This window comes from Myxocyprinus asiaticus, chromosome 46 (genome assembly GCF_019703515.2).
Source record: "Myxocyprinus asiaticus isolate MX2 ecotype Aquarium Trade chromosome 46, UBuf_Myxa_2, whole genome shotgun sequence".
Lineage (NCBI taxonomy): Eukaryota > Metazoa > Chordata > Actinopteri > Cypriniformes > Catostomidae > Myxocyprinus > Myxocyprinus asiaticus.
This window is the reverse complement of record NC_059389.1, coordinates 6,701,812-6,715,238: the sequence shown is the minus strand read 5'-3', so window position 1 is coordinate 6,715,238 and position 13,427 is coordinate 6,701,812. Positions and strand designations below refer to the sequence as shown.

The window sequence follows — 13,427 nt, the reverse complement described above, 5'->3', positions numbered from 1 at the left end:
AGAAGAAAGGAAGGACAGACAAAGAAAGGAAGGAAGGAAGGGAGAAAGCAATGATGGATGAAAAGGATGGAAAAGGAGGAAAGCCAAAAAGAAAGTGGACGGAAGAGAAGGAAGGAAGGAAGAAACACATAGTTTGAGGAAATTCATGTCAGTAAATGTGATTGCTGCTGTTTAAGCTTAAATCTGAGATTAAAACTGGATGACACCACACAGAGGTGACGACACAGCTGGCTGTCCTTAAATAAATATTAAATATTTTTGTGGTTAGTGTTATTTTTATCCTGCTATTGATACCTAACAATGCAGGATGACTGCTGTAATGGGAGGAGCTATAGGTTACAGAGCGTGACACATACGGTACATTATGTTTGTCCAGAGGCGAGCTCTGTTGCATAATATGACATTTAAAATAGCTCAAGAGAATCTCAGGGCATTCTGTATATAGGTGCCTCAGAGCATGCTGGGCCACATGATCAATAAGATACTTTTGCTAATGATTATTTGTGATCATAAGGAACTATGTTGATGAATTAATAAGTTGCATTCAATGCTGCATAAAATGTAAAACTATTTTAATTTTACATGTAAGCCACTCTACAGCAGATTCATTTCAACCACGAACACTGGGGTTTAAAAGGAAAAATTATGGAAACGTTTGGTCAAAAAATGAAGAAAATACTCTTTGGAACATTCACCGAAGGAAGGAAGGAAGGAAGGAAGGAAGGAAGGAAGGAATGATAGAACATAGAATCATTTTCACTAGTGCTCTGAGTTTTTGAAACCACTGTAGTTTTGTGAGTCTAACATCCTATTTGGCCGTGTCTATGAGATATATTAAAAGATGTTAATATAATCTGTGATTCCAGTTGAAATGCTGGTGTCCAGTGGGTTCCTACAGTGGCATCAACCAAGAACAAGCTGTATACATTATGTATCATTTTTTATGGTCCTTTTCAACTACCACTGGTCCATCTGGAGGACATTTTCAATTCAACACAAAGTCAATTCAGGTAGCAGAGGTGTCAGCTGAGGGCAACTAACAAGCACCTCCACTCTCAAACAATCACCACCTCTTCAGAAGTGCTGTTGCTGGTGAAAATTTTTCGAAAGCATCAATTATAAGTAATTTTGACCAAACTACCTCACGTCTAAAGCCCTTTTATTCCAGATGTGACACATTTATGGTCAAAGTGTTCTCACCTGATACAAGCCTTTTGACAGGTGAACAGACGAAAGGCAGCTATTTGACATTGAAATCATCATGGTAATTATAGTTTCGAATTTTTCATTTAGTTTTTCATTCTATTTTCAATTTGTCCTTTCAAATTAGTTCAGCTTTCACTTTATGACTGTTAGTTTTAGTTTAGTTTTTCCAGTGTTCTCTAGTTTCATTATAGTTTTAGTTTTAAGTATATTTAGTTTTTATTTTAGTTTTTGTTTTAGTATTTTAGGGCTGCCATAGATGTTAAGTGATACCATCAAATGGTTTTAGCAAACTTTAGACCGATTTCTAAATTGCCATTTCTTTCTAAGGTCCTAGAGAATGTCGCTCTTAGCCAATTGCAGAGTTTCTTGGACCAAAATGCTGTTTTTGAGGCTTTCCAGTCGGGGTTTAAAGCTCACCATAGTACAGAATCATCTTTGTTAAAAGTACTTAATGACATCTTTATATTAATTGATTCAGGACACTCTGTGATCCTTATGCTTTTAGACCTTAGTGCAGCATTTGATACTACAGATCATGGGATCCTTATCTCCTGCCTTGAGGAGGTGGTGGGTATTCAGGGTACTGCTCTCAAATGGTTCAAGTCTTTATTGTCAAATAGAAGTTTTTCAGTCAATATTGGTCAGGTTTTTCTTCTTCAGCCACTCTTACTAGCGGGGTTCCACAAGGGTCCATCCTTGGCCCTATCTTGTTTTCGCTATATATGCTGCCCTTAGGGTCTATTTTTAATAAGCATGGTATTTATTTTCACTGCTTTGCAGATGACACGCGAATCTATATGCCCCTGAGAAAAGATGATAAGAGTGCTCTAGATTCACTTTTGAATTGTTTAAATGACAATAATCAAAATAATTAAAAATAATCTTTTTCCAGTCAGATTTTCCAGTCAGTTTTACCAAAGACGAACTGCTGAACATTCAACAGCTTATACCAGACAGTCTTTTCCCGGTTTTTGAATATTCAGACGTTTTGCTGGACATTTTAGTTGGAGGCACGGCTTTGTTGTTCAGGAGACGCAGGCGAGGGAGACGAGCTGGTGCGCTGGTCAAACTCCATCGGCGCGGCTTTCGAACAGCCCTGCCGAGCATTCATCTTGCAAATCTCCGCTCTCTTCCTAACAAAACGGACTAACTACATCTCCTCACCTGCACAAACAAGGACTTTTCAACCTCTGCTGCCTTGTGCTTCACAGAAACCTAGCTGAGTGAAGCCATTCCAGACAGCACATTACATTCAGCTGTTCAGAGTTAACAGGGAAAACGTGAGGCGGTGGAACATGCTTTTACATCAATGAAAGTTGGTGCACAGATGTAACAACGTTAAAGAGGATGTGCTGTCCTAATTTGGAAGCGCTCTTTATTAACTGTAAGCCTTATTCGGGTGAGTGTGTATATCGCGCCAAACGCGTGTGTGAACACAGTGCTGCAACAGCTGACTGATCAAATCACAGACACAGAACAACAATACCCGGACTCAATTATTATTATTCTTAGTGATTTTAACAAAGCAAATCTCACATGTGAACTGCCCAAATACAAACAGCACATTACATGCCCCACCAGAGACAGGAACATACTGGATCATTGTTACGCAACAATAAAGGATGCATATCGCTCTGTCCCTAGAGCAGCTTTGGGACTCTCTGATCAATGTCTGGTTCATCTTCTTCCAACCTACAGGCAGAAAATAAAATCAACCAAGCCAGTAGTAAGGACTGTAAAGAGATGGACCAATGCAGCAGAGCGGGAACTACAAGCCTGCTTCGACTGCACGGATTGGAGTGTTTTTGAGGCTGCAGCCACAGACCTGGATGAGCTCACAGATACTGTTACATCATATATCAGTTTGTGTGAGGATATGTGCATTCCTACTAGGACTTATTTAAAGTTCAACAACGACAAACCGTGGTTTACAGCAGAGCTCAGGCAGCTTCGTCAGGCCAAAGAGGATGCTTACATGGTTGGGGATAAAGTCTTGTACAATCAGGCCAGGAAACAAACAAAAAAATGAACAAGGAAATCAGAGTGGCTAAAAGAAGATATTCTGAGAAGCTGAAAAACAAGTTTTCAGCTAACGACCCTGCATCAGTGTGGAGTGGCATGGAATGAAACAACTCACAAATTACAGGACTCCTACCCCCAACCCTGTGGTGGACCAACAACTGGCTGATGACCTGAATGTGTTCTACTGCAGATTTGAAAGGCCCAATCTCACACCCCACACCCACTCTGACCTTCACTTCACACAAACACCACCACCTCCTGCAACCCCCCTCCTTCCCCCTCCTGCTACTCAAACTGCACTTAACATCTGTGAAGATGATGTGAGCCGCGGCTTTCAGAAACAAAAGACGAGGAAAGCTTCAGGCCCAGATGGCATCTCACCAGCGTGTCTTCGATCCTGTACTAACCAGATGGTTCCCATCTTCACACAGATCTTCAATAGATCACTGGAGCAGTGTGAAGTCCCATGCTGCTTCAAACGCTCAATCATTATTCCTGTCCCAAATAAACCAAAAATCACAGGACTTAATGACTACAGACCTTTCGCCCTGACATCTGTGGTCATGAATTCATTTGAGAGACTGGTGTTGGCCCACGTGAAGAACATCACTGGACCCTTTCTAGATCCCTTTCAATTTGCTTATCAAGCAAACAGGTCTGTGAATGATGCAGTCAACATGGGATTGCATCATATCCTATGACATCTGGACAGACCAGGGACATATGCAAGGATCCTTTTTGTGGACTTCAGTTCGGCTTTCAACACCATCATCCCAGCTATACTCCAGAATAAATTACACCAATTCTCTGTTCCCATGTCTATCTGTCAGTGGATTACCAGCTTTCTGACGGACAGGCAGCAGCTTGTGAGACAGGGGAAACTCACTTCTAGCACCTGTACAATCAGCACTGGTGCCCCCCAGGGATGTGTGCTCTCCCCACTACTCTTCTCCCTCTACACCAACGACTGCATCGCCAAGGACCCCTCTGTCAAGCTCCTGAAGTTTGCAGATGACACCACTGTCATCGGCCTCATCCGAGATGACGATGAGTCTGCATACAGAAAGGAGGTTGAACAGCTGGCTGTCTGGTGCAGTCAAAACAACCTTGAGCTGAACATGCTCAAAACGGTGGAGATGATTGTGGACTTTAGGTGGAACACCCCAACACCATTCTAAACATAACTGTGGCAGCAGTGGAGTCATTCAGGTTCCTGGGCACTACCATCTCACAGTACCTGAAGTGGGAGACACACATTGACTCCATTGTGAAAAAGGCCCAGCAGAGGTTGTACTTCCTTCGCCAGCTGAGGAAATTCAACCTGCCAGAGGCGCTGCTGATACAGTTCTACTCAGCAGTCATTGAGTCTGTCCTCCGCACTTCAATAACTGTCTGGTTTGGTTCAGCTACAAACAGACATCAGAAGACTACAGAGGATTATTGGTTGCCCCCTGCCCCCCTTCAAGAACTATACACTTCCAGAGTGAGGAAAAAGGCTGGAAAAATCACTCTGGACCGCACTCACCTTGCCCATTACCTTTTTGAACTGTTGCCTTCTGGCCAAAGCTTCAGAGCTCTGAGCACCAGAACCATCAGGCACAGGAACAGTATTTTCCCTCAGGCTATCCATCTCATGAACAGTTAAATTGCCCCATTGAGCAATAACTATGTGCAATACACAGTTTAGTCTTTTTATATTTATCCAACACATCCAACCTCTTCTGCCATTTCATTCCTCTGAAAAAAAACAAAAAAACATTTGCACTGTACATAACAGATTTGTATTTGCACTGTACATAACAGATAACACATCTGTATTAGATTGCACTACATATGTGTATGTGTGTATGTATGTATGTGTGTGTCTGTGTGTGTATGTACATATGTGTATAACTATTTTTTATTTTGTATTATTATCTATGTCTTGCTGCTGTTTTTGTATAGTTTTTGTATTGTTGTACACTGGAAGCTCCTGTCACCAAGACAAATTCCTTGTATGTGTAAGCATACTTGGCAATAAAGCTGATTCTGATTCTGAGGTTGTAAGGGCTTTAAAGTTAAAAAAAATATATATATATATTTAATTTAATTTTAGTTAGTTTTGCAGTCATTAAAATTTATTTTATTTTAGTGTCAGTTTCTCCAATTCTGTTTCTATTTTTATATCAGTTAAAGGAATGTTCTGTGTTCAATACAAGTTAAGCTCAATCGATAGCATTTGTGGCATAATGTTGATTACCACAAAAAATATACCTACCTTTGTCAATATTTGTGTGTACAATAGTAGTAGTAATAGTAGTAGCAGGTTGTGGAATTGTGAATCAGACTGGCAGAACAGGTAAGCAGGTGATACTAACCACTACAACAGACCAAAGAACAGTGCGCAAGCTACAGCTCATTTGCTTTTATGCGTCAGCTTTCATGTCGACTTCACAGCCCGCTTTGAGGTTTGGCAGTGCCAGGACACTAACGTGATCACGCTAGCTGAATTCAAAGTTATTTAGAGATGAGGGTTTTTGATGTAGCAGAACAGGTGTGGCTGGAAAACCCTTTGTTCTGACAAAACATCCTCCCTGCACACAACCAGACCACCAGCTACGAAACCACATGTGGAAAGAGTGAGTGACATGATTGGATTATCATCACAAAAAATAAATACATAAAAATATGTACACTTTAAGTCAGAAGTGTACATACACTTAGGTTGAAGTCATTAAAACTAATTTTTAACCACTCCACAGATTTAATATTAGCAAACTATAGATTTGGCAAGTCGTTTAGGGGATCTACTTTGTGCATGACGAGTAATTTATCCAACAATTGTTTAAAGACAGATTGTTTAATTTTTAATTGACTATATCACAATTCCAGTGGGTCAGAATTTTACATACACTAAGTTAAATGTGCCTTTAAGTAGCTTGGAAAATTCCAGAAAATGATATCAAGCCTTTAGAAAATGAGCCAATGAGCTTCTGATAGGAGGTTGAATTGGAGGTGTACCTGTGGATTTATTTTAAGGCCTACCATCAAACTTAGTGCTTCTTTGCTTGACATCATGGGAAAATCTAAAGAAATCAGCCAAGACCAAAAATGTGGACCTACACAAGTCTGGTTCATCCTTGGTAGCAATTTCCAAACGCCTGCAGGTACCACGTTCATCAGTACAAACAATAGTATGCAAGTATAAACACCATGGGACCACGCAGCCATCATACCGCTCAGGAAAGAGATGCATTCTGTCTCCTAGTGATGAACGTAGTTTGGTGCGAAAAGTGCAAATCAATCACAGAACAACAGCAAAGGACCTTGTGAAGATGCTGGAGGAAACAGGTAGACAAGTATCTATATCCACAGTAAAATGAGTCCTATCTCTACATAACCTGAAAGGCTGCTCAGCAAGGAAGAAGCCAATGCTCCAAAACCGCCATCAAAAAGCCAGACTACGGTTTGCAAGTGCACATGGGGACAAAGATCTTACTTTTTGGAGAAATGTCCTCTGGTCTTATGAAACAAAAATCAACTGTTTAGCCATGATGACCATCGTTATGTTTGGAGGAAAAAGGGTGAGGCTTGCAAGCTGAAGAACACCATCCCAACCGTGAAGTATGGGGGTGACAGCATCATGTTGTAGAGGTGCTTTGCTGCAAGAGGGACTGGTGCACTTCACAAAATAGATGGCATCATGAGGAAGGAAAATTATGTGGATATACTGAAGCAACATCTCAAGACGTCAGCCAGGAAGTTAAAGCTTGGTAGCAAATGGGTCTTCCAAATGGACAATGACCCCAAGCATACCTCCAAAGTTGTGTCAAAATGGCTTAAGGACAACAAAGTCAAGGTACTGGAGTGGCCATCACAAAGCCCTGACCACAATCCGATAGTAAATTTGTGGACAGAACTGAAAAAGCGTATGCGAGCAAGGAGGTCTACAAACCTGACTCAGTTACACCAGTTCTGTCTGGAGGAATGGGACAAAATTCGAGCAACTTATTGTGAGAAGCTTGTGGAAGGCTACCCAAAATGTTTGACACAAGTTAAACAATTTAAAGGCAATGCTACAAAATACTAACAAAGTGTATGTAAAAGCTGAAATAAATCATTCTCTCTACTATTATTCTGACATTTCACATTCTTAAAATAAAGTAGTAATCCTAACTGACCTAAGACAGGGGATGTTTTCTATGATTAAATGTCAGGAATTGTGAAAAACTGAGTTTAAATGTATTTGGCTATGGAGTATGTAAACTTCTGACTTCAACTATAGATAAGAAATGTACCAAAAAAGAGCTTATATTTGCAACTTAAAGTAATGCGCTCATAAAAAATTAGGGACTGAAAATCTTTTAAATCGAGAAATCAACAGAAAGTGATTTTGAAAAATTTGAAACAAAAACAAAAAACAATGTGACATAAAATGAATAAGAAATATTTAAGATTCTTCACTATTTCTATGTCACTAATCAAATGTATGTTAATTTTCAGTTACAATATTTGAACATTGTTATGCTAATTATATTATTTGTAGTTGTTTTATTATTATTAAATTGCAAATTTTGCAAAATGGAAAATAGAAGCATTTTTACTAGTGGTTTCAAACTTTTGGACACTATATTTCAATGAATAACATTGTATTAGCATAGTACATACCCAGATATTACCACGGTTCTATATCTTTAAAAAATAAAAACATGGTAATGCTATGTTTGTGTGTGTGTGTGTTAATTTTATGAAGTAAAATCAAGAAAGTGCAAAAGAATAAGGTGTTTAATTAAAGGTGCACTCTGTAATATTTTCCTCTTTAAAAAATTTTACTCCTTAAGACATGATTTGTAATTTTTCAATATATGTAGGAAATCATGAGCATTCACATAAAAATGAAGACTCCTGTCATATCAATAACCTTATAAAAGCTGTTTTATTCTACATGGAGAGGGTCCGCACATGGGGGCTGCCATGTTAGAATCACATGACCAGCCGAATACTACTCGCTTAATCTCAGTAACCGTCCTGTTATTTGACACTTTCACTCATTGATTAAAGTAATCATGGCTGACTGTGAATAATACATTTCTACAATGGCATCTGAAACCGAAAACTATTGATTTTAAATGATGCTGCATCCAAGCCGCTAGGTGTCAGTGTAAGTCCAAGATGACGCAAAAACTTAAAGTGCATCTTTAAAGGATATTCTTTTCCCCAGACCAATTTAGGGTCTGTTGAACCATCACTGTAAATAACTTATGTAAAAGAAAGCAAAAAGTTTGAGACTGTTCAGCCCTATCATTCCTGGCGTTAAGAAAATGTCCTTCACTTTCAGTATGGGGTTATTTGTCAGAGAAGAGGCGCGGAGTAGATTCGTAGATAAGTGCTCAGCTCAATGTAATCAATTACATAACATAAAATATATTTATACAATAAAGGAAAACTCAGGAACTCATTTAGCCTTAAAGGCTGGACTAATGTCATTTGATGCTTTTGATTAGGAGCTGATTACAGATATCTGTTTAGATTCTACAGAAAACATCAAGAAGTGAGAAATCTGTTCGATCGTGTGTCCATTACAATTAAAAAACAGGAATAACAGATGAGCACAAAACAGACATTAACAGGTAATTCAAATTAGATCTGAAACAAACCTTGTGGTTTGTAAATCTGTTTAGCAGTGTGCTGGTCGGATTAGTTTCTAAAACCAATATTAGTTCTCCCTCTTTGAATAGAACACAACTGTTTGACTGCGTTTTGTATGTTTTATATAGAAATCTTTTCTTATCAGGTGTAGTATTTGTAGATTCCTTTTGCCACCTGTTCAAACGTACGTTTTGCTCATTGCAGGATTGACCCTTTACAACAACTACAACTCAACTCAATATAACATTAAAGTAAGCTTACTTTCCTTTCAGTATTTCCACCTACAGAACTTTGGCCCCAACAACTGTTATCATCCTCCCCAATTATGATTAAGACATTTCTTCATCCACTGACAGTAATGAAATGTCAGAATTCACAAATCAATGCTTTCAGCAGAGAGATCCATGTTGTATGGCACTATAGATTTTCATAAGAATACATAGCCTTAGACAGTGTTGGATTTAATCCAGTTACAAAGAAATTAGTTACTGTAATCGGATTACTTTTAAAGTAAAAAGGTAGTGTAATGCATTACATTTTAAAGTTTTGTAATCAGATTACAGTTACTGACTTTCAATTAATTTTATTACTTTTAAGTACATTATAGGGATATGCTTATTTCTAATATATTATTTATGTAGAATACGAGTCATTGTGAAGGAGAAATGTGAGGTACTGAGTGTATGACTGGTGTGTAACGATGAACAAAAAAGAAATATAGACATTATTTTGAATTTATTGAGTAGAAAAGTGTTTTAGAAAGTAACTTAAAAGTAAAGTAGTAATGTGACTGCTTTTCAATTAAGTAATTAGTGAAGTAATCTGATTATAATTTTTAAAGAAATAAATTGTAATTTGTAGTGGATTACTATTTTTAAGTAACTTACCCAACACTGGCCTTAGATAATTACATATATAAAAATAACAATAACTGAATGGGACCCATTTACTAACGTTCTGTACTTGCTGGGTTATACGCCCCATGCATACAGATTGTGTTGAATATGATTAATTGTCTAAATCACTAATCAATTCATGAACTACAACGCCCCCTATTGATCACAACATTAAACTTATTCAAACTAAGGTATCACTCCTGTTATTGTACTATCCTCCTACACAGTGTTCTTCTATATATGAAGCCTCCACATAACCCGGACCTTGAATCACCGACAAGATGTACAAGTGCAAAAAGCATGTAGGTGAAAAGGAAACTTACACCATAACTGTTTAAAAGGCATTTGACTCCATAAATACATCTGTACATTTTCTCCAGTTGAGAGCATCAGTTTTATCGGTGTGCTTGTATAAGGCAAGTTTTCCACAAAGGAAATGCGCCACCTGAAAATGCCAAAAAACAAGAAAACACTGTCAGATCATGTTCTCAAAAATGTTTTAGCATTCACTGATGCTGTTTACAATGCCAGTACAATGCCTCCATCTACTGTTCAAACAAGACAGAGCACCTTACAAAAAAAAAAAAAAAAAAAAATAGAGGGCCAAGATTCATCATGTTCTGAACTGAACATTGTAAGTCATAAACTGCATGTGTAGAAACTTACAACATTCAGGAATCCAGGCCAGGTTGTAGATGGACCACTTTTAAGATGATCTTTGACTTTGAATTGAAAATAAATTACTGCAGATGACATAACAGACTGAAAAATTATGTGGTAAAGTTCAGCAGAAGATTTTAAAGAAAAAGTCATGATGGATGAATCTTGACACGAGAAAGAATTAAAGATCCTCAAAGCTACAATCCTTCATTTTTCACAGTTGTTTTTGTGCAAAATTGTTAGATATGAATACTGATTTTTTTTTTTTTTTAAAGATAAAGGATTTTTTTTATATACGTATATACAGTATAATGTATATATTGCTTTGTGAACCCTCTATTGGACATATGCATAAAAGAGGCAAAATAATATATGTCTCAAGCCACTTGCTGTGAGTGGAGAGTAGGTCTCGGATAAATTTGAGGACTGATTTTAGATTTAAATTGGCAGCGTCTGGCAGTGATGTTGATGGTGTGGTGGCATTTAAAGCTTTGCTGGAAAATATTATTAAATTGGACATCCTGAGACCAGTTAAAGGTGGCAGCAGTATATATGACAGTACAGAGTCAAGAGGAAAAGGGTCAGGCTGATTAAATGTTTAAAGCTACTATAACAGTATGAAAGCAGACGCTTATCGTCCTGTGATATTTTTTACTTTATATTTCAGATTTCCATGATGTGGAGTTTTGCAAACCAAATGCAACCTGCCATGCATACACTAACCAAAAAGTGAATGTACGATGGTTGGATACTACCATGTTTTTGGACATGTAACATGGTATTACCATGTTTTTTGTTTTTTTTTTAAGACATGCGCATGAAAGTACAATGGTACCAGGTAAATAAATATAGTAATCATTCTGTACAATTGTAAGGTACAACGGGGCTAAAGGTACTTTTGATTTTATTTTCTCCCAAAAAACACTAAACAGCAACAAAAACTACCACAGTACTTTCCTTAACACCTGTTTGTCACTATACACTGCAAAATATTCCTGATCCATTAGATCATCACTTGCAATGTCTAAAGTTTGATTTTGAGGAAAGTAGATCTAATATTTCATGATAGTCATAATGTTGTAAATTTATGTAGCTAATGAGAATCCCTGAAATTATCATATTTATTTTTAGACAAAATACTTATTTGTCTTTTTCAGTTTTATTCAAGGTGATTAAATCAAAAGTTTTTTAATAACTGTCCAATAAGTGAAAGGAAAGTATTTGGGTTAAAAAGATCCCCCTTTTGCTAGGGCTAAAGGCCCCTATAAAACAGTGATTTAAAAAAATTAATAAATAAATTTAAGTGGGGCGAATAGATTTGTTATGAAACATGTTGAAAGTGGGCTCACATTGACTGATCCAATCACAATGGAGATTACTTTGTTTATAGAATATTTGAGATGTTATGAAATGCCGAATGTGTTTAAAATTAACAGAAAATTGTTAACCCTTTTCTAAAGTGGTTATTTTTTTTATTTTTTTTTTTTTGTATTATCTTAATTTGTTACTCAAAAAAGCATCTTACTGTCTTAAAAGTATTTGCCTACAAATTTTAGCCTATAACTAGTGTCACTATATTTACACTATAACACTATAACCCCCCTGAGGGACTTTTACCCACACTTGGGGTAAAAGGCTCCCTCGCCACCTTTAAAAAATTGTTACTTTTAAATCAATATAATCTTTCGCACAAATTATGTTGCTCCATCAATATTCAATCAAATTAAATGTATTTTTTCAATCTTGATACACTTTGTGACCAGCAAAACAGCACATTTTCCTTCAGGTGTGGACCTGTGGTAGTATTAGGCCTAACATCTGATACACCACAGTACAGTACTATATGAAATGTTTTGAGAATTTTATATAGTGATATATTTTACATAGAATAGCATTTTATATAGTTAAGTTATAGCCTATAGATTCATTTTAAACGTTTACATTAACATTTTATGTAGTGGTAACTTAGGGTACTTGTTTGTTTTTATGAACTTTATAGTAAATATATGTATTTTTTATTTACTTAAATGCAAATCTATACCGTTATTTCGATCTAAGCTAATAAACAGGTCCTGCCTCTACACGATTTAGTTTATTTTTCGCGAGATTAACATTTAATTGTTTTTCAAGCGAGTAGCACCATATCGTATGACCAATTTAAAACCTTAAACTGAGAGTTAACTGCGTTTTAAACATCACTTTATATAAATAAAGCCATTTCTGTCGCTCCGACATTTACAGACACCTGCCTCAAAGCGCGAACCTTTTGATTCGGGATGTGTTGATTCAGCACAAATTCAGCAAAAAATGCCTTTATTTCGGGCAGCCTCAAAAAAATATGTCATGGCGGCCCAGGAAACAATTTCATTGGTTAACGGAGCGGCCACCTCTTTCATAATATGGTAGCACCATTCGCTTGCGTAGATTATTCTATGTGAGACTATTTCTCACTCTATTATAACAGACATAAAGCATCGTGGCGGCGGCGCACGTGCGCTCGGTTTGATGATCAAGAACTGTAAAGCACATCGGGTCGTTTATGATGGTAGTAGCCTATATACTTTGAATTGATCTTATAGGGGGAGTGAAGTGGTGTCAGGCAGACATGGTGGTCGGATGTGGCGGGGGGGTGGATTCACTTCTTTTGCTGTCTGTGACTGCGAGTGCACAAGTTGGAGTGAGTTAGGGATGCCACTTCTTTCCAGTTGAGTTTCGCCGAGTTTACATCCGGGTTTTTCCCTAGGCAATGGGAGTCGCACTACCGCTGTTCCTTAGGCAAAGTGAAATAAATTCGCCGCACCGTCACAAAAAATAGTCCTCTTCCCAAACACGTTTTGTTGAAACTTTACGCCCACTTTTCCACCAAGTATTATCGCTTTTACGGGAATCGTGATGTTTTTGAGTCGCTTGAATACGCGTTTGTGAGTATTTGCACCGTTTGACTGTTACTTTTCTCACCCCCTTCGTCTCCCTCCTCCTGCGCGGATGAATCGCTCGGTGCTGCGGCTGAGGTGA

The 13,427-nt window shown here is 37.6% G+C and overlaps 1 protein-coding gene across 1 annotated transcript in view; it reads left to right on the top strand.

The window, feature by feature from the left end:
- The first annotated feature begins 13,175 nt into the window (after positions 1-13,175).
- The window catches only part of LOC127435946 (PHD finger protein 21A-like), a 33,425-nt gene continuing 33,173 nt past the window's right edge, over positions 13,176-13,427 (top strand). Inside the window, exon 1 of the mRNA XM_051689783.1 lies at positions 13,176-13,423. The gene's annotated coding sequence lies outside the window, so the exon portion shown is untranslated. The remainder of the gene's footprint in view (positions 13,424-13,427) is intronic.